Below are 23,295 nucleotides of genomic sequence, written 5' to 3' on the forward strand. Positions count from 1 at the left end.
CTGGTAGCTGAAAGGAAACTAAACGGACATGGTAAGTGCACACCTTATTAGTAAAATGTTTGAAGACTGCAATAAAAAGAGCACATTTCGGTAACAGAACTGGAGCAGATTTTGTGTACTGCTCTCTACTGGGGAAGGGGGGCGGGTTGTGGTGGTGCTGGGCCTCTGCTTGTGTGTGAGGGTCCTGGCGGGGCCTACCTGTGCAGCCTCCCATGGAAAGTACTTCCTGCCTTTTCACATGCTCTCACCGCATCCATGGAATGTCCCACTGTGCACGGAGCAAGCCGCTCCTCCCGGGGCAATGCAGGCTCCACTGCCCCCTTGCATCTCGAGTGTGCCCCACATGTGGTTGTAAGAGCCTTGCTCATCCACTGGGCGCACACCGGAACCCTATGGTTGTCCAGAATTTCTCCACTGACAATCCTGACCCCCAATTTCAAAGGCCGCCCCTCCTGGCCACACGGCAGAAAGGTCTCAAATCATACCATGTCCACTACCCTTTAATACATCTGTTATAATTGTGCGAGTTTGTTCTCGCTAGCCACTTCTCTTTCTCTCATTTGACACTTCACATTTGACCTGTTTCTATCTGGTGGACCGTCCACCCTGTTGTTGCATCCCTGTCAGCCCACCTTCATCACAATTACCACTCTATTGCGTTTTTGTTAATGACAGCCTGCTTGGGCTCTCTTTCCACGTTGAGTGTCAGTTTGGAGGATGAACCACGGCAGGATAACATTAGCAAACATGCAGCCAAGTGTCAATTATAATGTAACACTCAGCATCCGCAATTCATTTTTGCAGTGTTTGTTTATTTATGTAATGAACTGCAAACAGCAGAATCAACATACAACAATGGGTAAAAACAGTATGAATAGACTGAAGAGGAGTTCTGTATCGCTTAACAAGTATGTTGTTAACATCTGCAGAGATGATCCTAGTGATAAATATACCCAAATGGAATATATAGTCCAAAATGCCAAAGTCATGTTCTCTGCCCAAGATGCTTATGATGATGAGATATAAGGAAACAGAGAAGAGCATCTCTCATTCCTCCTAAAATGTAAGCTTGTCTCGTTAGCCGATACATGCACTCTCTCCCTCTTTTGGAGCTTCTGTTTGGTTGGGACCCCAGTGTGTAGTCGCATCTGCCCCGTTCGTACTTCTGAGTCTTGTCTTCTAGCACCAAGCAGTTTTTTTTGTAGACCTGAAGTTATGCATCCTGTCCCATCTCGCACTGACCCAATTGCTACTCTTCGAAGTCTTGCCCAACAGTGATACCCCTTGCACATCCCTCATATACCACCGCAACTGTGCTATATGTCCACTTTTACCCTTGTTCTCTGTCTTGCCTCAGCAACATTAGCGCCCCAGACGACTCTGCTTCACTTTAGTGGCCTCTGAAAATTTGTCCCCGGGTTCAAAACTTCTCTTCCTTTGACAACTGCTTGGAAAGGACACAACCACGTTCTAAATTATTTCATAACCATAAAAATCCATAATTAGTGAAGTAGATACCCCATTACAATGCAAAAGATAACAGGTATACCAAAAATTAAGTTAAATTAATTAACCAATAATGAAAATATCAGCAACCTGAAACCTATTGCATTTGGATAAATACTCATATAATGGGGTTATTGTGTATAACTGTGACACTTGTTAATAAAAGGGAACACTTGACAAAGCCAATAGCCTGGCTTGGTGGCGCCAACACATGCTTTTACAAATGCTGATTTTTGCAAGTGGTACGAAAGGGCGCTTGACCGATCACGTCACTTTATCAATGTGCATGCTAACAGTTACATTACACAATACATGTTGGCATGTATACAGGGCTTTAAGTGGGCTGGGTCTTGCCGGTGATGACGTGTTAGCAAGCATTTGCAATGCGATAGGTCTCGCATTTACGCGAGTTTAAACTATTGGTATTGTAATTGACAATGCCTTTAATTTAGGTTTTAAAAAACAAAAATAATACCTAGTGATTCAGACAGTTTGGTGCTTACTTTCCCTCCATGTTAAACAACAGTAGATGTTTCAGCACCCAGGCTAATGTGCTGCATATCTAAATACATATAAGGTCCCAAAGACGAGGCCGATTGCATTGCAAATGCTTGTTTTTTTATAGGTATTTATGAAGCAGCTTACACAGTTTATACTTGTCTATAGGCAGGCACTTCTGTCCTGGCTTTGACAGAGGATGTGGTACATTACATACACATATAAGACACTACGAATAAACACATATTAAACAGTATGAATATATATTCTAATTTGAGCTAATATTTCTTTCTTAATTGTAACATAAGATACGGTTTTAATTCACACCTTTAATAAAGACATGATTTACATACTCCAAAAGGCACAATATTTCGCTATTATTTTCTAAAAATGTCTGGCATGAGAAACAAGACTAGGAGCCTGTTTTCATTTTTTTTTACCTGGACCTCAAAAAAACCCGAACAAGCCCCATTTCCCCTTCTCTCCTGCAAATAAAGAGCGACAGTGAAGCACCAGGGGAGAGAGCAATAGTGCAGGAAGGGAGTGAGCGGAAGTGCAGGATGAGAGTAGGTGAATTGAAAGTGCAGGAAGAGAGTGAGTGAAAGTGCAGGAAGAGAGTGAGTGAAAGTGCAGGAAGGGAATGAGTGATGAAGGATGGAAATTAGAGACTGGGCAGGAAGGGAGGGAGTGACTGTACATAAAGGGAGTGAGTGACAGTACAGGAAGAGAGAGCGAGAGTGCAGGAAGAGATAGAGAGAGGCAGAGCAGGAAGGGAGAGGCCGAGCAGGAAGGGAGAGAAAGACAGAGCAGGAAGGTAGCGAATCGCAGTGCAGTGAGGGGAGTCAGTGGTACTGTATGGAGTGGATGAGAGGCAGTGCATGGCGTGAGTGAGAGGCAGTGCAGGGGGTGATTGGGAGGCAGTGCATGGAGCAACAGTGCAGTGAGTCAGAGGCAGTACGGGGAGTCAATGACAGTCCAGGAAGTGAGTGAGTGGCAATAAGGAGTGAAAAGCAGTGGAGGGAGGAAAGGACTGATTTCCTGTGGGAATGTTCCATTTTGCTTCGGGCGTTGGACCCGAAGCCTGTCGTCCAGATTCTGTATTTTGCATATATAATAGATTTTATTATATTCAGGAATTTTTATTAAGCTTCTTTCGCTGTTCGCGAGTATTCTGCCTCTTTTCCTTTTGGGGGTTAAATTGGCTGCATCGCCCACAGAGCCACCATCAGTCCTGTCTCTCTGACATGAAATGCAGGGTGTAGACATCTTGTGAAAAAGTCTGGTGAGAAAGTGTTGTTACCTTTTAAATTTTAAATTCCCGGCGAGTTTCTGCCTCGTATACGAGGCCCAAAGAAAGACTCGTTTACAACCTCCGGTGACTGGGGCAATCTGCGCATGTGCGGGGGACCAGTGTCGGACCACTTATCGACAAAGGGAGTCAGTGCAGTGAACAGTAAAAGATTTCCTCTTCCGGGTCAGTGGTAGCAGAGACAGAACCAGCAGTGGATGATGACTTTACTTCCGGCCTCAACTTGTGTGCTCAGCCTCATGCAGAGGAGGAAGGGACCCCTTGTCTGTCTGTGCAGTTATCTTGATCTTTAGACACCAAATCTGCCCTACCCCAGCCCCAGGAAGAGGAGAGAGCCTGGAAATGTATGCACAGTTTTTTGCTCAGGTATGAGATTGTTCGCACTTTCATATGAGTTGGTGTAATGAAAACGAGTAGGCGAATAGAAGTTGCAAGGTAGATTTATTGAAACGTATGTTCCACCCACGCCCGCTACCGGAATCCACACATGCCGGCAACTACTGTCGCCAGAAACTACTGTCACCGGCTAACAGTTTCAAGGAATAACATGTTATGGTGTGTCTGGAGGATAGACCTGCGAGGAAAGGACCGGGCGTACCCCGAGACACACCACTGCAGGTGTCTCAGACTCCAACCAGTTTATCACGAGCAGCTCCTAGACACCTTCAGAGTAGCTCACAGCCTTGAGTTAATTTTTAAGTAAGCACAGGGTCATATTTTCCTTTTAAAGTTAAGGGAAGGCTTTGTTTATTTTACATTATTATCATCAGGATACAGATAGCAAGGCCCAGGGCTTTAAGTGGGATGAAAAAACAGGGGGGAGAGGGGGTCTCTCAAAGGGGTGTGGCCAATGCAATTAAGGGCATGGCTTAAAATGCATAAGCTAAAAATCTGCACTTAGCATAGTGTGCCGCCCGACTTCTATTTTGCTGTTTCTGTCATTGCATCCAGATATATGATACAACAAGTAACATTATACCTACAACAAGTCAGGACTATTGGCTTTGTCAATGGTTGTTAGTTGCCTAAGATAAATAAGCAGCAACTATGGCTTGTATATAATCCTGAAAAAGCTTCCACTTTAAGCTCTGATGACACAACGACAATGTTGCTGCTCCTGAGTTTCAAAAAGAGAAGGGAAATCACGAGATAAAATGTCTCTCTTTAAAGGATTTCCCTTCCCCTACAACTCTCACCTGGCATGATGTCATGCCGTAACTTCTCCACTAGTGAGAAGTGAGCAGCGCATATCCATATGCCTGCTGTCACTACAGTCCGTCTGTGCCAGGGCACAAAACAGAGCCCACTAGAGACCAGTTTTAAGGCCCCCTTTAAACACCTGCCGGTGATCAGCACCTGTGAGACCTGGCCCACTTAAATCCCTGGCAAGGCCTGATAATGAGCAGTGCTGGAGGGGACTGCATCTTACTGCACTCCGAGGAATCTTTACACACTGCACTGTATCTTACTGCACTATCAGGAGTCTGTGCACTGCATCTACCACACTATGAGGGATCTGTGTGATGTACTGCATCTATGTGCTCTAAGAAGAATCTGTGCACAGTGCACTGCATCTTACTGCACTAGGAGGAATCTGCACTGCATCGTACTGCACTATGAGGAATCTGCGCACTGCACCTTACTGCACTATGAGAAAACTGTGCACACTGTACTGCATCATACTGCACCATGCAAAATCTCTACACTACAATGCATCTTACTGCATTATGAGGAATCCATGCACTGTACTGCATCTTACTGCAGTATGAGAAATCTGTGCACTGCAGTGCTTCTTACTGCACTATGAGGAATTTGTGCACACTGCACTATGGGTAATCTGCACACTGCTCTGCATCCTACTGCACTGTGAGATATCTGTACACACTGCACTGCAGCTTAGAGCACATGAGAAATCTGTGTGCTGTGCAGTTTACTACATTATGAGAAATATATGCTGCCTGCATTTTAATGCTTTATGAGAAATCAGTGCATGCTGAACAGCTTTTTACTACACTAGTAGAAATGAGCGTGCTCTACGGTTTACTGCTATCTGAGAAATATGTGTATATTACGCTGCTGTATACTATACTCTGAAAATCTGTGCACTCTGCCTGGTTTTTACTGCCCAATGGAAAATCTGTGCACATATATAGAGTGCACTGCTCGTTGACCATATATGTTGTAGGACTGCTCCTACTCTGGGAGGGGCAGATTCTAAGTTTATTTGGGCAGCCCCATCACGTATAAATCATTTTTTCTGCTTTGAAGCAATAAATCACGCCTCTTGTCCAACCTCCCAAGGTAGCATCTTTCTTACTTCTCCCGTTGCATGCATTGTACCTTTGGCCAACAGTAGACCTACTAGCAGCGATTGTGCCCAGTGTAGGAAGCTGGGTTTCTGTTGCAGTAACCCCCCCCCCACACATTTAACCAGACTACTGATGCACTTTGACTTGATGTGCCCTGGGTCCCTGCCAATCATGTTCCCAGGGCCTGTGTTCTTTCCCAAAACTGTACCTTGTACCCCCAATTGGCACCTCTCTGGCCACATGTCAGACCCTCGTAAAAGATACCATGGGCACCAAGGGCACTGTGGCCAGGGAAGGCCTCTAAGGGCTGCAGCACTTATTATGCCTCCCTTAGAGACCCTGTACCTTTACACACACACGCACTGCCATTTCAGGCTGCGTGATTTGGTGCAGAACAAAGTGAAGAGTCAACATGGCACACATCCCTGTGTGCCATGCCTACAACCAACTGCCCTGGCGTAGGTCAGCCACCCCTCTAGCTGGGTGCTCTATACCAGTGGTGAGGGTACAGGTGCATGAGCCCTATACCCCTACAGTGTCTAGACCAATTCCTAGACATTGTAAGTACAGGAGTGCAATTAAGAGTATATAGTGCTGGGAGTTTGTCATTGCGAACTCCACAGCACCATAATGGCTTTACTAGGAATTTTGGTATCAGCCTTCTCAGCACATTAAACCAACACTGATGCCAGTGTGGGATTTAATGAAAAATGCACTCCAAGGGCATCTTAGAGATACCCCCTGAAAAAACGTCCAGCCTCTGGTGGGTACCCTGACTGGTAAGCACCAGCCTGCCACCACGAGACATGTTTCTGGACCCCTGGGATGGGACCCCTTCGCTCCCTGAGCCCAGAAACAAAGCCTTTCCTGGGTAGAGGTTCACACCTCCCCCAGGCCAGGAAGAGCCATCTGTGGCAGGGGAGCTTCAAAGGCCTTGCAGCCTTTGTAATGCGAACCCCAGCCTCTCCTGCTATCAGGAGCATGCCCCCTTCCTGTCTCCCCTCCTTTTTGGCAGGAAGACAGGCAGGAAAAATTAGCCAGCCCAGATGGTGTGCCAACCTCTGCCAACCCCACCCCTCAGATGGGGGAGGCGAGGTGAAGCCCACTCTTCAGTGCCTGCCATCTTGCAGATGGCATACACTCCCCACTCAGGTTTAGGGATTGTGCTCACTCTTCCATGTGGGGTGAGCACACAGAGGGTGTAGTCGCCCCACATGGCCATAGGCTACTGACCTCGAGACCCCTAAAACGCCCCCTAAATACAGTATTTGGGTGCAGCCCTGAAGCAAGAAGGCAGATTCCCGCAACCTAAGAAGAAGGACGAAAGAAGACGCCCAGCAGAGGAGACTGCAGAGAACTCACTTGGTCCCAGCACTACCGGCCCGTCTGCAGTTTTCAGAGATCCAGCGTCAAAGGTCACCTTGTCCTGCAGCCAGTGACCTCCAGAACCCTGGGAGGACTGACTGCCTTCAACAAAGACCGGATCTCCTGTGGACAGCAGCTCTGTTTAAAAGAAACTCCCAAGGCAGACCCTGAGCCTGCTGAGGACAAAGAAACCCGACACCTGGAACCACCACTGCACCTGTCCCCTACATCCTGAGTCAGAGTGGTCCACCTGCCCCAGTGAGGTCCCCCAGCGCTCCAGAGTCTGAGTCCACCGTGGGTTGACCCCTCCAGGACTCCCCGACGTCGCCTGCAGCCTCTGCACGGAGACCTCCCCAGCAGCGAGTGGCCCGGTAAGGTGAAATCAGACCTCAAAAGACACCCCTGCATCCAACCGCCCTGCGCCCTGGAGAAGAGAACCCAAGATGCACCTACGTCCCCGAGCCCTCCAACTTACCTGCCCAGCTGTTGGTTGCCCCGGCAGTCTTCCTGGACTGAGCCTGCAGCTAAAAACCAAAACCGAAAATCCCCATTGAAAACAAAAGGGCACCGTATGCCAAAACAGCACCCTGCACCCAACCGCCACTGCAGGTGCACTTTGTGTGCTAAAACGGATCCCCCTTTGCCTTGAGCCTAACACCAGGAGATTTGCTCCCGCAACCCTGTGGCCTGCTCGTTAGCAGCCACGAACCGTAGGCCCCCTATCCCTCATTGGATAACATTGGACCTCATCACCCTGCACCTGGCCGCCCTAGTGCCGCTGAGGGTTTTTTGAGAGTGCATCCTTGACTCTGGAGGAACCCTTGTTCTAACCCCTGAAACTCAACCCCACAGACTGAGTACTTACCTGGTAACCAATAACTTTGTTTCTCTCCATAGGAATTCATTGACTGTTTTTCTCTGAAACTTTGTGTAGAGTTGATTTGTATGGAAACCTGAAATATTACAATTGTGTAAAACTGATTTTACTTACATTTTCTCTAGGAAATGTCCCAGAGTGATATCTAGGCATATCACACTGAGTAGAAAAAGTAACTTAAAAAGTAATCTAAAACGTAACAAAAAAGTAATCTGTACAGTAATTTCAATATCATGACTTGCCTGCATTTCAAACAACTGCATTTGAACTTGCATTCACTTGTAAACACTGCATAATATCTTGCAAAGCATTTATTCCACTTACCTGTGCCAAGCTTGGCTTGGTTCTAAAAATAAAATACCTTAATATTTTTATACAAACAAAATTGGCCTGAGTTCAGTCTTTGAGTGTGTGACATCATTTGCTGATTGAGTGTGTGCAACAAATGCTTAACACTATCCTCTGATACAGCCTTACTGCTCGTCCACACTACCACAAATAGAGAGTAAAGTGCTGTCTACTTTTACCACTGCCTACCTTTGGGGTTCTGTACAAAACAAAGAGATCCTCCTTAAAGGAGGTTCAAAAGAGTGTGTTACCTATCATGGTAGGGCACACACAGTGTTTGCTTAAATACCCCTCACACACCAAAAGGCGCCCTTGGTGTCATGCTTCATCATAGGGGTCTTCCAGCCCTGCTGCAGGACGGGGCGTGCTTCAACCTGCGACTACGCGGGAGCACTGAGATTTGCAGTACTATGTGTAGTGTAGGGGTAGTGAGAGGAAGGGTCAAGAGTGAATGCGAGGAGTGAGTTAAAAAGTACCTTGCCTCGTAGACTTGACAAATTTTATTAGGTCGATGAGGCTGGTGCTATTAAAAGGGGTGGTTCGGAGATGTCCTACATGTAATGTGCGGATACTCCTCCTCAAGTCGACATGTTTCGAAGCATCAAGGCTTCTTCATCAGGACTGGGAATGATCCCTTCGGTACTCACTATGTAACTATCAAGATGTGAATAAATAGTTTGATATATACAGAATAGTGAAAAATGCAAAGTATCATGCACTTCATACAATACCCAATTGGTATTTCTAAATGTATGTCTGAAAAAGAGAAAGCACAATTAGTAATACAACTGCGCCTACCAATGCGCAAACACGTGTAGCCTGTAAATGCACGGTGCCACAATGACACCAAGGGCCCTTTTGGTGTGTGAGGAGTATTTAAGCAAACACTGTGTGCGCCCTACCATGATAGGCAACACACTCTTTTGAACCTCCTTTAAGGTGAATCTCTTTGTTTTGTACAGAATTCAAAGGCGGACGTATCCACCTCCAGTGTCCACGCTAGACACTACCTCTTCACTCCCCAATCTTGTTTTTTGTACCTTTGGGGTTCCACTGGACTCTGTGCACACTATAACTCATTTTGGTATAGTATATATAGAGCCAGCTTCTTATAAGTGCATTGTACCTTTTGGCCACCAGGAGACCTGCTGCTAGTAGCGATTGTGCCCACATTGACATCCCAACAGCCCCCAGTTATGCCTGGTCGCTGCTCCTCGATCCTGCTCCTGAGCCCTTGCTGCTCCAGTCTCCTTGACGCCGAGAGCGGCGCCCCAGCCGCCGCAGGGCCGCCCGCCCAACCCGATCCAGTTTCCCGCCGCTTCCTGACCGCGGCCCCGCCCCCTCGCCAGTCCATTGGTGGACGCGACCCCGCCTCCCAGCTGACCCGCCCTCCCGACTCCCCTCTTATGTCGACCCCTCAGCGACCGCGCAGCGGGAGCACCGAATGAGCGCCAAAGGTAAGCCCGTCTGCGCCCGTCCGCGCCTGGACCGCACCCAGCGCCAGAACCCCTGGCCCCCGCAGAGGCCACCTCACCCGCCGGACTTACGATGCCGCCATCCTCAACGCACTCAACACCGGCCGAACCCCCGGGTGCTACCGAGCCACTCCGAGACGCACCCACGGACCCTTCAGCTGCCGCACCTGCAAGTTCACCTGCATCCGGACCCGCCCCACACCAGCACCCGCCAAGCCGAACACCAGCAGCAACCACCTCAAGTGCATCCTGCTCAACACCCGCTCCGTCCACAGATACGCCATTTAACTCTGGAACCTCCTCGACACCACAGCTCCTGACGTTGCCTTCCTCACGGAAACCTGGATGAGCGACTCCTCAGCGCCCGACATCGCCATCGCCATCCCAGAGGGCTTCAAGATCATCCGGAGAGACCGCGACAACCAGACTGGAGGAGGCATCGCCATCATCCACAGGGACACCATCCGTATCTCGACCAACGCCGACGACACCCTGACAACCGCCGAACACCTGCACTTCCAGATCCACACCGACCCCAAGACCACCCTCAGAGGCACCCTGATCTACCGACCCCCGGGACCACGCACTCAATTCAGCGAAGACATCGCCGACTTCATCAGCCCGCACGCCCTCCCCTCTGCTGACTACATCCTCCTCGGGGACATCAACTTCCACCTGGAGAACAACAACGACCGCAACACCACCACCCTGCTTGACAACCTCGCCACCCTCGGACTCAAGCAGCTGGTGACCACCCCCACCCACCTCGCCGGACACACACTCGACGCCGTCTTCTCGTCCAGCAAAGACATCTCCTTCAGCCACGCCACTGGACTCCACTGGACGGACCACAGTTGCATCCACTTCACCTTCAAAAGAACCACGGTCCACCACCACCAGCAACAGGCTGCACGAAGAAGCTGGAACAAGATCACAGCCGAACAACTCGCCGCATCCCTGAGCCAGCACCCTCCCGCCAGCTCACCGAACCCCAGCCAAGCCGCCGACAACCTCACAAAATGGATCTCCACCTGCGCGGACGAGCTCGCCCCTCTGAGGACCCCGCCCAGCAGACCCGGAAGCAAGAAGGCCCCGTGGTTCACCGACGAACTCAAGAGCTCCAAGAAGAACTGCCGAGCCCTCGAGAAAGCCTGGAGAAGACTTGCACCATCAACTGATCCACGCCACCAAGAAAACAGCATTCAGGGACCGGCTGGACAACAACGCACACAACAGCAAGGAACTCTTCAATGTCAGAGAGCTCTCCAACCCCAACGCCGGAACCAACGACATCACCCCATCACAAGACCTCTGCAACTCCCTCGCCTCCTACTTCCACAACAAGATCGCTGACATACACAACAGCTTCAGAACACAACCAACGCTCCCCACGACCAAACCAACGCCCCCCACCACCACCCTCAACGCCTGGACACCGATCAACCTCGAAGACACCATCAGCACGATGAACTCAATCCACTCCGGATCCCCAACCGACCCCTGCCCTCACCACATCTTCAACAAGGCCGACGCTGTCATCGCACCCCACCTGCGGGACATCATCAACACCTCCCTCGACACCGCCACCTTCCCTGAGAGCTGGAAGCACGCCGAACTCAACGCCCTACTAAAGAAACCAACGGCGGACCCCACCAAACTCAAGAACTACCGCCCCATCTCGCTCCTCCCGTTTCCAGCCAAAGTCATCGAGAAGACTATCAACAAGCAACTGGCAGCCTTCCTCGAGACGACCGGTTCCCTCGACCCTTCCCAGTCAGGCTTCCGGGCCAACCACAGCACCGAGACCGCCCTCATCGCTGCCACCGACGACATCCGAACCCTGCTGGACAACGGAGAAACAGCGGCCCTCATCCTCCTAGACCTCTCCGCGGCATTCGACACTGTCTGCCACCGCACCCTAGTGCAGCGCCTCAACAACGTCGGAATCCAGGAGAAGGCACTGGATTGGATCATCTCCTTCCTCACCGGAAGGACACAGAGAGTCTGCCTGCCCCCGTTCAGATCAGAAGCCACGGAAGTCATCTGCGGCGTCCCTCAGGGCTCCTCGCTCAGCCCCACCCTCTTCAATGTCTACATGAGCCCCCTCGCGGCCATCGCACGCCAACACAACCTGAACATCATCTCCTACGCCGATGACACCCAGCTGATCCTCTCCCTGACCAACGACCCCGCCACCGCCAGAGTCAACCTACACGAAGGGATGAAAAACGTGGCCGAGTGGATGACGACCAGCCGCCTGAAACTGAACACAGACAAGACGGAAGTCCTCATCCTGGGCTCCTCACCCTCCGCCTGGGTCGACTCCTGGTGGCCCCCCGCCCTGGGCAACGCACCCAAACCGACAGACCACGCACGCAACCTGGGCTTCATCCTGGACTCCTCCCTCTCCATGACCAGACAAGTCAACGCCGTCTCCTCGTCCTGTTTCAACATCCTGCGCATGCTACGTAAGATCTTCCGGTGGATCCCCACCGAGACCAGGAAGACGGTCACCCAGGCCCTTGAAGGACTGGGTTATTCTTAAGACCCAGCGGTGCCAGGGAACAACACCTGAAACCTTCGTGGGTTACCTGTTCTGGCGTACCAAACACAGAGACACGGGACACTTCCAGCGACGTCAGAGATCAGCGTTTATTTACTGCAGGGATACAGAGGTCACAAGAAGTACACAACGTGTAGGTTCTCGGAGACTGCTTCAAATTCGTAGAAGTTTTGGCCATAGCACAGTATGGTGAACAAAGGTTACAACTCAGTTCCCACAATAAACTTCAAAAGGGTCGCATTCATGTTTCAAGAGGCCGGAACATAATTACAACAGTCCTGCCGGTTCCCAACTGTAAAAACATATCCCCTCCGCAATAAACACATTCCATCCTAACCATAAACGCATTAAGGAAGGACGGAAAACATAATACAAGGAAAAGACAAGGATGCACAACAGATTAGAAAAGAGGGTTGGGGCAATAAAGGAAACTCGATAGAGGGGTCAAAGACCTCATGTCTAATGTATGCGTGGCTGAAACAATAGACCGGAGCGGCAAGATGAGCCTCGAGCGGGGCCATCTGCTTTAGTCGTGTCATTTCCCTCATCATAAAAGTCACCTCAAAGGAACACGTGTCCTTCGTGTAAGCTTGAGAGTTCCAGGGTCACGAAGCAGACAAGAAGCCCGTTCGCTGGCTACCTGAGGGCAAGAAACAAAATGGACGCTGTATCTAAAATGGAACCCGAGGGTTCGGATGAACGAACCCAAAAATGAGGCGAACCATACGTAGCTGTATAGCGAAACTTCGTACACCCACTATACTCGTCATTTGCGGTTCATAGATACCAAACTCATCCATATTCGTCACCACTCAGAAAGTGGCGTCCCGTCTCGCACGGAACCTCCGACGCTCCTTTTGCCCTCATGTAGGCAAGCACTAGTCAAGATCGGAATCTATATCAATATTCATCAGATCGTTCAGCTGCTGCTGGAACATTATTCTATCCATCAACGTCTCCTTGGTAACAGATGGCCGCCTTATACACGTCGCAGCACATACGCCACATAAGGCAGGACCACACTGCACACAAAGACAACACGTGAACAGAAATGCTACAACAGCCCCTACGATCATTAGAATCTTCCAACCCCAGGTTGACATCAGGTCCCAAAACCATCCTAGGAGCGTCCAATTACCTTCGTCCACGTGTATGGACTCGGAAATCTTGTGCAACTTCGAGATGGCTTGGTAAACAGTTGGAGCATTGTCAGGAATAAAAATGCAACAACTCGAATGGATAATTTTACACACGCCCCCTCTATCTGCAAGAACAACGTCTAGAACCATACGGTTCTGCAACGTCATGAGTCTATCCGCCTGTAGTTCAGCTGTTAGATTACCAAGGGCATTTGCAGTAATATTAGCAGTCGACTCTACCACACGGGTCAACTGTCTTAGGTTCCTACTGTTAACCATAGGTCCCCAAAACGGCAAGAAACCCTTAAAGAAGTCTCCTGCTTCTTGACCAGCAGTATCCTCTTTGCTAATAACGCCTCTCACGACTCTAGTTTTGTGGTAGTCCGAAGCAACTGTGAAGGTCGGAGGCAAAAGATTCGCAATATAACAGGTTCCCGAAAAATCGCGGGGTAACCATGTATATGCGCGTTCATAACACACAAAATAGGTGCCCTTAGCAGTCAGAAAAACAGGGGAAGAGAGCATCGGTAGGACATACGTTTCAGTGCAAGCACTGTTCCCAAGTTGTGCTCTCGGATTTCGACCCAAACCCTGCAAGCAGAAATTTCCAAGGTGCGGTACAATCCATATTGGGGACGAGCTCTTAAGTTGTCTATCACCCACTGACGTACTATACTCAGTCTCGCTCAGATCCTTATAGGCCTGCACTTCTTCATCTGGAATGAGTGATGCATCAAAAACATCTCTATCCAGATCTGCTATGGCTATCGCCAAAGGCTTGTGGTACGGCCCGGGACCAAAGTTGACAGACCGTGGCTCTCGACTGGGGTAGGAATCTAGTGCACTGCGAAACATAGTTTGGAATGCTCGAGCTGAACCCTGGGAGCTGTATGGAAGGACCAGATACGGAATACCCCTATCCATAGTGTGTGGCATTAACCCACACACCCAACAATTGGTAGTATTCACCACCAACTGATGCTGATGTAGGAGTTGAACAAAGGAATTATTCATAAATTCCGCACGTCTAACCTGCTCATGTTGAGGCAAAGGATGAAAGGAATGTGGGGAAACAGTGGTGAGGGAACTTAGGTTAAAAGAAGAGGTAGGTGAAACAGAAGGCAAGAACAACGATACTCCGAAATACACTCCACCCACCAATAACATAGATACAGTTAGGAACAATAGAAACACCTGAAACAGAAAACATTTTGTTTGTACAACCCTCCATAACTCTGATCTCTGCGCTGACACCCTTTCTTCGTCCACTAGCTTAGAGAATGCCATCCTCTACAAACCGTCCGTGACGTACTTGACGCACTTCGTTCTGAGTAGCGATTATCAATCCCCAGGAGTTCCCAGAGATCGACAAAAGTAACCAACCTAACGTCAGAAACCTGCTAAGCAGAAAGAAGTACCCGCACGGCCCTACGGTGACCCGGATGGCGAGGTTTCCTCGAAACGTTCAAATTTATTACAAGTCTCTTAGCAGTGGAAAGCACAAAAACTCAGAAAGAAAGGATGTAATTGTTCATAATATTCGTAACGTTAAAAACCACTATACTGTCAATTTTTATTAGTCCTTGAACGAAGAAAGTATCGACTTTTTCCAGGTCGAGTTTGCTCTACGAACAATTGTTCAGATGGCGCAACAATGTTCAATGAAACAGATGACGAGTCGGACCTTGGGTTCTCTGCTACTAATGACTCCACTTGTGGATCTGACAATGACGAATCCTCCTCCACAGGGTGAGCGTCGCTAAATGGCACAAAGCGCAAAGGAGTCTCAGTTTCTGCGGCCGAAATCCCAGTTCTCACCCAACCGTCAGTTGGTAAAGGGATCGGTACCTTCTTTGTGTGGCTGGCATGAACCCAATTTTTCCGGCCCTCCAATCGAACCGCTGTCCTCGTCGTCAACAAGACTTGGTGGGGTCCGACGAATCTTGGCTCCAAATTACGCTTTCGACCAAAGTTTCGGGTAACCACCCAATCTCCTGGCCGGAGCTGGTGTCCAGGACCCTCTGTCTGCGCTGGTAGAGCTTCAAAGACCTGTTGGTGAATTAACCGTAGTTTAGTGGTCAAATCATGCAAGTAATCAATCAACATTGGATATTCAAGACTATCAAAAGCCCTAGGCCTCGGGACTCCCCAAATATTCGCAGGGCGACCGAACACAATCTCATATGGGCTGAGCCCTACTCGAGAGTGTACAGTCGCTCTGGTCGATAGGAGAGCCAGAGGCAAGGCATCAGGCCATGACAGACCAGTCGTAGCTTGAACCTTAGCGAGTTTCAGCTTCAGCGTACCATTGTACCCTTCAACCAGACCCGCTGCCTGAGGATGATTAGCACTGTGGAATTTCTGCCGAATTCCAAGGCCCTTACACACACTCTGCATTACACTTCCCACAAACTCACTCCCATTATCCGACCATACAATCCGTGGCATTCCATACCTAGGAAAGTATTCTTTCAGCAGGATTTTTGCTGTGGACAGGGCAGTATTATCCTTAAGAGGATAGGCCTCAATCCATCTGGAGAACGCGCAAACCACAACCAAAACATACTTCAGATTATTGCATCTCTCCATATGGATGAAGTCCAGCTGGATAACCTCAAAGGGACAAGCAGGAGGAGCGAAATGACCAGGTGGAGTGGGGGTGCCTTTTCCGGGATTGTGCATCAAACACACCATACAATTCTTAACCACTCTTTCGGCACACTTAGCGATACCATCATTCCTCCATACAGGAGACAAGAACTTACATATTCCTTTCGCACTAATATGTGACAACCCATGAGCCATCGTCACAACAGCTAATACATACGCGTCTGGTAACATCCACCTCTGACATTCCGTCAGGTCAACCCAACATCCATGCATATCCAATTTCCCTGTACTTTCTTTCCACTTGATCTTTTCAGCTTCCGTAGCTTCGTTCTGAATTGCTTTCACACTTTCAACAGTATTTTCACACATACCAGTCTCTGTCGGCCACCTTACTGAACTCGTGACATACATTCGAGTTGCAAGATTCTTAGCCGTTTCTTTAGCAATCTCATCCGCAAATGCATTACCACGACCGACATCATCCGTCACTTTCCGATGTGCACTACATTTGACGATCGCCACTTGTTTAGGCAACGTAAGTGCATCCAAAAGATCATTCACGAGATGCCCGTGCTGGATCTTTGTACCATGCGATGTCATAAATCCTCTTTCTCTCCACAATCTTCCGAAATTGTGCGCAACACCAAACGCATACTGACTGTCAGTAAACACATTCACTCGCTTCCCCTTCGACAAAACACACGCTCTTGTCAATGCAATTAACTCTGCTGCTTGTGCGGAATTCTGGTTCAATCTTGCAGTTTCCACAACCGTACTCAACGTCACTACAGCATACGCAGTCGTCACATCACCATTCGGCAACTTGAAGCAAGAGCCATCCACATACAAAGTACCATCGGGATCTGACAAAGGAGTGTTTTTCAGGTCCACACGACCTTTTGTTTCTTCCTCAGTCCGTAAATAACAATCGTGTGGTAGCACATCATCTGATTCCACATTAATCGGCAACAATGTCGCCGGATTCAGTACATTACAACGCTTGATCTGTACATGACTTGCCAAAAGGGTCAGCTCGTACCCAGACAACCTTGCACTCGTCAGATGTTGAGTCTTTGTCCGATTCAAGAGAGTATCAACTGCATGCGGAACCATTACTATGAGCATATTGTCCATGACCAGACCTGCGGACTGCCGAATAGACGCCGCAGCTGCCGCTGTCGCCCTCAAGAAACTTGGCAACGCTCTAGCCACCGGGTCTAAAGTCGAGGAAAAATATGCACACGGACGCTGCTTATCACCAAATTGTTGCGTTAGAACACTCAACGCACAACCGTCCCTCTCATGGACGTATAATGTGAAAGGCTTGCTGTAATCAGGAGTACCTAACACAGGAGCCGAACACAGCGCATCACGTAGTTCAGAAAAACTTTTCTGACATTCCTCCGTCCAAGGCAAAGGGGTTGAAACGTCCTTGCACGTAAGAGCTACCAATGGCTTCGCTAACAGTGAAAAGTTCGGGATCCACTGTCTGCAGTATGACGTGATACCTAAAAAGGCACGCACATCTCTCTGAGTTGCTGGCACAGGCATTCGAGCAATTGCTGCAATTCGTTCAGGGGTCAACCTTCTTCCCGCCTTTGACAATAAGTGACCGAGATAGGTAACTTCTTGACAACAATATTGTAGTTTAGACGGTGACACTTTATGATGTAATGCACAGAGATGCTGTAACAAGGACACTGTAGCGGCTCTACAGAGCTGCTCAGTGTCAGCAGCAACTAACAGATCATCAACGTACTGAATCAAGGCTGCACCAGCCGGTAACACAAATGCATCAAGTTGACTCTTAAGAGCTTGACTATAGATTGATGGACTCTCACAGTAGCCCTGTGGAGCGCGTTTGAATCTGAAGCTACGACCACCTAATGAGAAACCAAACAAGTCTCTGCTTTCCTCAGCAATTGGAATGCTAAAGAACGCATTCTTCAGATCGATGACCGAGAACCATGATGCAGTGGCTGGAATCAGAGTCAGTAAAGCTGTAATATCTGGCACCACAGGAAACTGCGGAACAACGACTTTATTTACCTCCCGTAAGTCGATAACTAGACGATACACGGGAGGCTTGGAGGGATCCGTTCGTTTCAGAATAGGCAACACGGGACTATTGCACACATTACCTCGTGTCTCCTCAATAACATCCTTGCCGATCAGATCATAAATGATCGCTAATAGTGCCCTTTCACCATCAAGGGAAATACGATACTGAGGTATACGTGGCAAACGCGCACCAACTTTTAGGTGGACAACATAAGGTGGTATATCCAACAGGCCCACGTCATTGGGACCTGTCGCCCACAAGGAGTCTGGGAGAGATCTCAATTCCGATGGGAGCTTGTCGATCGATAAATACATAGGGGAAACCACACTCTTACCCAACGTGAGCTCCACACCCGTAGGAGAACAGTACAAAGTCGCATGTAACCTTTTCAACAAATCTAAACCCAAAAGATTCTCACCACAACCAGTAGTCAAAATCAAAGGAGCTTCCAGCTCATGAGACCCGATTGTAAGGGGCAAAGGGCTAGAAACTGGATTGCTAACGGGGGCGCCAAAAAATCCAACGGAAACATTCGTTAAGCCAGACAAAGGCGCGCCAGGGAGTTTTGAATGCATGATGGAACTTTTTGCCGCACCAGTGTCCAACAGAAAAGGCTCAACAACGCCCATAGTGGCTACTGCAACATAAGGCCCTCTCTGATCAACCGGAACTGATACTTCTCCCTTCCTTTGTCTATGGCTGTCCTAGTAGATACCGTCCGCATCAACATCACACTCAACATAACAATCATCTACATGATACTGTGCAGACCGGCCGGACGGCAGGTCGCGTCGATCGAAACAATTTTGCGAATCCGAAGACGTCGCAAAGCGTTCGGCCTGATTCTGGGTAACTCCGCGACCTCTACCATGAGAAACCTGTTGAGGGCCACTACGGCCTCCTCGAGCCGACACACCATTGTTCCTATCACGGAGAACCGGACAGTCAAACTTCAAATGGCCCTCCCCATGACAATATGCACATTGAATATATCCCAACACAAAGCGAGGCGCAGGCGAGGCATTTCGCGTCTGCGATCTGGAAAACTGTGATTGCGATCTGTTTGGCTGCTGTGTCTCACTGAAATTCGAACGCGGTGGATAGGCTTGCTGCAACAAGACCTTAGTTTTGAGATCCTTCGTTTTCTTTTCTGCACGCTCACTTTCCTCCTTTTCTCTATTCTCGTAATATTGGGCCGTAGCCAATATTTGGGCAGTGGTAGAAACAGCCCACGCACTCTCGGAATTCTTCAACTTGTTGCTAAGGTCAGGCAACAAATTCGATACAAACTTATCAACGAACAGCCGCTGACCACCCTCGGAACCCATGTCCTGACCGCTATGGTCAATGAACGCTTCCTCAAATCTTGTAAAGAAATCAGAAACACTTTCATCTCTCTTTTGCCTGCACGCTGATAATTTGTCCCAATTGACGCGCATCGCAGGCATAAGCGTTTTCATGAGGGTAATGATCCTCTGGGGCAAAGCCACAATAATCTGTTCGGGTTTAGCCCCACCGACCTGCCGGGCATCTGCCGCTGTAAGGGCAGCCCAGTCACCGCCTAACTCGGCTACGTGATTCTCGTGACGAATTTTCGCCCAAATCGGCTGAGGCACCACATTGCCAAACAACATATCAACATCGGCTAGGTTCATAACAGTAGCATCCACCAATTGGGACAGCTCCTTATAATAACCCGCAGGATTCTTACGGGGATCAGGTAGGGATTGCTTTACTTGCAAAACTTCTGATCGTTTCCAAGGGAGGTGTATCCACACTCTCTGGAAATGGCCTGGGACAGGAGGGTTAGCAGCAGCATCACCTGGCATCCATACCGGGGGAACTTCCCGCATAGGATATTGGCCAGGTTGTGCCATCCATTCCGCGGACGCGTCCTTAAACAGCGCACGTGGTTGCACTGTACATCGAAAAGATAACAAACGTTCCAGAGCCTCTCGAACTTTGTCACCTACAATGACACCCGTGGCAAACCGAAGCTGTAGCTCGGAAACCTCAGGTGGTATATCATCAGCTATTTCATCGTCCCACTCCTCTTTCAATGACTTACACAATTCTTCGAACACAAACCGTTGCGTGGGCCCATTAAACTGAGAAAACGTTTCAAACACTACACGTGGGGTGTATTTAACAGGGTTACGAATCCATCTACGTGCAGTTTTCACCAATGATTCACGTTCCCTACCATCAGGAAGCTGACTGCGTCTTTGAGCAATATCTGAAAGAGTCGAGCCAAGTATCGGCCCAAAGAGAGGAGAATAAAGAGAAGTAACAGCAGTCATGAGACGACTACGAACAGAAGGAGAAGAAGAAGAAGATACAGGCGTAGCAGCCATAGGGGTGGAAACAGTAGAAGTAGACGCAACAGCAGGAGTAGCGGAAACGACAGGCTGAGGAGGGACTTGGAAAGGCGCAGTAGGGAGAGAAGCCGGAACAAGAGGATGTACGATCTGTGGCCCAAGGGGATTCGGGAGTACGGGAGGAACGGCGGGCTGACCAGCAGCCGCCAAACCAGCGGGTTGAAGAAGAGGTGGACGAACGGGACCCATAACATCGGGAGCATAGGGAGGTGGCGATTTCATCAGATAAGACAAAAGCGAATCTTCCACCGATTCTTCTCCTGCCTTATCGGTCGTAGAAGGTAGCGCCGGATAACATTTGTCCACTGCCATGTGGTGAAGCCGAGCACTAACTTCCTGCTCTTTCTCATCTTTGTCTAACTGATACTGTTCAGCATTTCGCATCACCGTAATAACACCTTCTCGTTTATTTTTCTTATTCTGTTTGATTTCTTTCTGTTTGGCCTCTTTCCGCCATAACCGGAAGGAATCAAACATGGCCGGCCTAGCTTTCTTTTTAAATAATTTAGCTTCCAAGTTATCTAAAATGGCAGTCTCGAAACTACCATGAGGTGGCCAACTAAGGACGCCATCCTTTTTAGTGTAACGAACCCAATATGCATTATATACGATAGGACCCACGCCATGGCGACTATAGAGCTCGTAAAGCGGAGTTCCAGCCGGAGGTATCGGACATGAATCCTCCAGCCGGGAATCCATGCTGCAACATTTAAGAAACCCAAACAAAGTACTACGGCCAGGCATCGTGCACACTAACCAAGTATACAAACTTCAAGGGCTATCGGATTACGATGTCCTCGCAAAAATGCAAGACCCTCGGTTTTTGGCAATTGCAATCATCAAATAAAACCCAACAACTAAGAACCACGAATGCTATGGAACCATGCAAACAACATAGCAACACTGGGAGCGACCCACAAATACTTAACTGAAAGAACAATGGCGTCACCAGGAAGGCCCGTTGATCGTCTCGCCGTACAAAGAACTACGCCAGGCGCCAAAACAGGTCGACAGTCAGGGCATCGGTCCGTCGCAGCCGTCAGGAGGCGGGGATCTTCGCGGGAAAGGACGTCGGGCCACTTATTTCGACAACTGGATCGATGAAGCGGGGTGCACCTTCCCTCGGAGATTTCACACGAAGTTCCTCACGATCGTCGGGCTTTGGACCGGTACCGTTGATGTCGCCCCACGTTGGGCGCCAACTGAAGGTCTGGGTTATTCTTAAGACCCAGCGGTGCCAGGGAACAACACCTGAAACCTTCGTGGGTTACCTGTTCTGGCGTACCAAACACAGAGACACGGGACACTTCCAGCGACGTCAGAGATCAGCGTTTATTTACTGCAGGGATACAGAGGTCACAAGAAGTACACAACGTGTAGGTTCTCGGAGACTGCTTCAAATTCGTAGAAGTGGATCGCTCCTTTTATACAAGTTTTGGCCATAGCACAGTATGGTGAACAAAGGTTACAACTCAGTTCCCACAATAAACTTCAAAAGGGTCGCATTCATGTTTCAAGAGGCCGGAACATAATTACAACAGTCCTGCCGGTTCCCAACTGTAAAAACATATCCCCTCCGCAATAAACACATTCCATCCTAACCATAAACGCATTAAGGAAGGACGGAAAACATAATACAAGGAAAAGACAAGGATGCACAACAGATTAGAAAAGAGGGTTGGGGCAATAAAGGAAACTCGATAGAGGGGTCAAAGACCTCGTGTCTAATGTATGCGTGGCTGAAACAATAGACCGGAGCGGCAAGATGAGCCTCGAGCGGGGCCATCTGCTTTAGTCGTGTCATTTCCCTCATCATAAAAGTCACCTCAAAGGAACACGTGTCCTTCGTGTAAGCTTGAGAGTTCCAGGGTCACGAAGCGGACAAGAAGCCCGTTCGCTGGCTACCTGAGGGCAAGAAACAAAATGGACGCTGTATCTAAAATGGAACCCGAGGGTTCGGATGAACGAACCCAAAAATGAGGCGAACCATACGTAGCTGTATAGCGAAACTTCGTACACCCACTATACTCGTCATTTGCGGTTCATAGATACCAAACTCATCCATATTCGTCACCACTCAGAAAGTGGCGTCCCGTCTCGCACGGAACCTCACCCTCGTCACCAGTCGATTGGACTACGGCAACGCCCTCTACGCCGGTACCACCGCCAAGCTCCAGAAGAGACTCCAGCGGATCCAGAACGCCTCGGCGAGACTCATCCTCGACGTCCCCAGACGAACTCACATCTCCAGACACCTGAGAGACCTGCACTGGCTCCCGATCAACAAAAGAATCACCTTCCGGCTCCTCACCCACGCACACAAAGCCCTACACAACCAAGGCCCGACCTACCTCAACAGCCGCCTCAACTTCTACGCTCCCAAACGCCACCTCCGCTCGACCAGTCACGCCCTCGCAGCCGTCCCCCGCATCCACAGAGCGACAACAGGAGGAAGATCCTTCTCCCACCTGGCCGCCAAGACTTGGAACGCCCTCCCGACCGACCTACGCCTGACCCAAGACCACCTCTCCTTCAGGAAGAAGCTCAAGCCCTGGTTGTTCGAGCAGTAGCGGACCCCCCCCCCTAGCGCCTTGAGAACCTCTGGGTGAGTAGTGCGCTTTATAAATGCCTATGATTGATTGATTGATTGATTGAAGCATGGTTACTCTTTGAGTCGAAGTTGACTGGGGATGCCAGCACTCTCCCCAATAAATTATGTGTCTTCTGGTACTATATGATCACCGGGCATTTCCACATCACGTGCAAAAAGTTGTAGGTGAGGGCCCTTCCTATGTCCCTGAGAGAAAGTATGTTCTGAGAAAGTAATTATATTGGATCAACCTCAAACGGGATGAA

The 23,295-nt window shown here is 49.2% G+C and overlaps 1 protein-coding gene across 1 annotated transcript in view; it reads left to right on the forward strand.

Annotated features, from left to right (window-relative positions):
• The first annotated feature begins 3,502 nt into the window (after nucleotides 1-3,502).
• LOC146835342 (uncharacterized) overlaps nucleotides 3,503-23,295 on the forward strand; it is a 103,758-nt gene continuing 83,965 nt past the window's right edge. The window contains exon 1 of the mRNA XM_085602924.1: nucleotides 3,503-3,679. The gene's annotated coding sequence lies outside the window, so the exon portion shown is untranslated. The remainder of the gene's footprint in view (nucleotides 3,680-23,295) is intronic.

This window comes from Triturus cristatus, chromosome 4_2, assembly GCF_964204655.1.
Source record: "Triturus cristatus chromosome 4_2, aTriCri1.1, whole genome shotgun sequence".
NCBI lineage: Eukaryota > Metazoa > Chordata > Amphibia > Caudata > Salamandridae > Triturus > Triturus cristatus.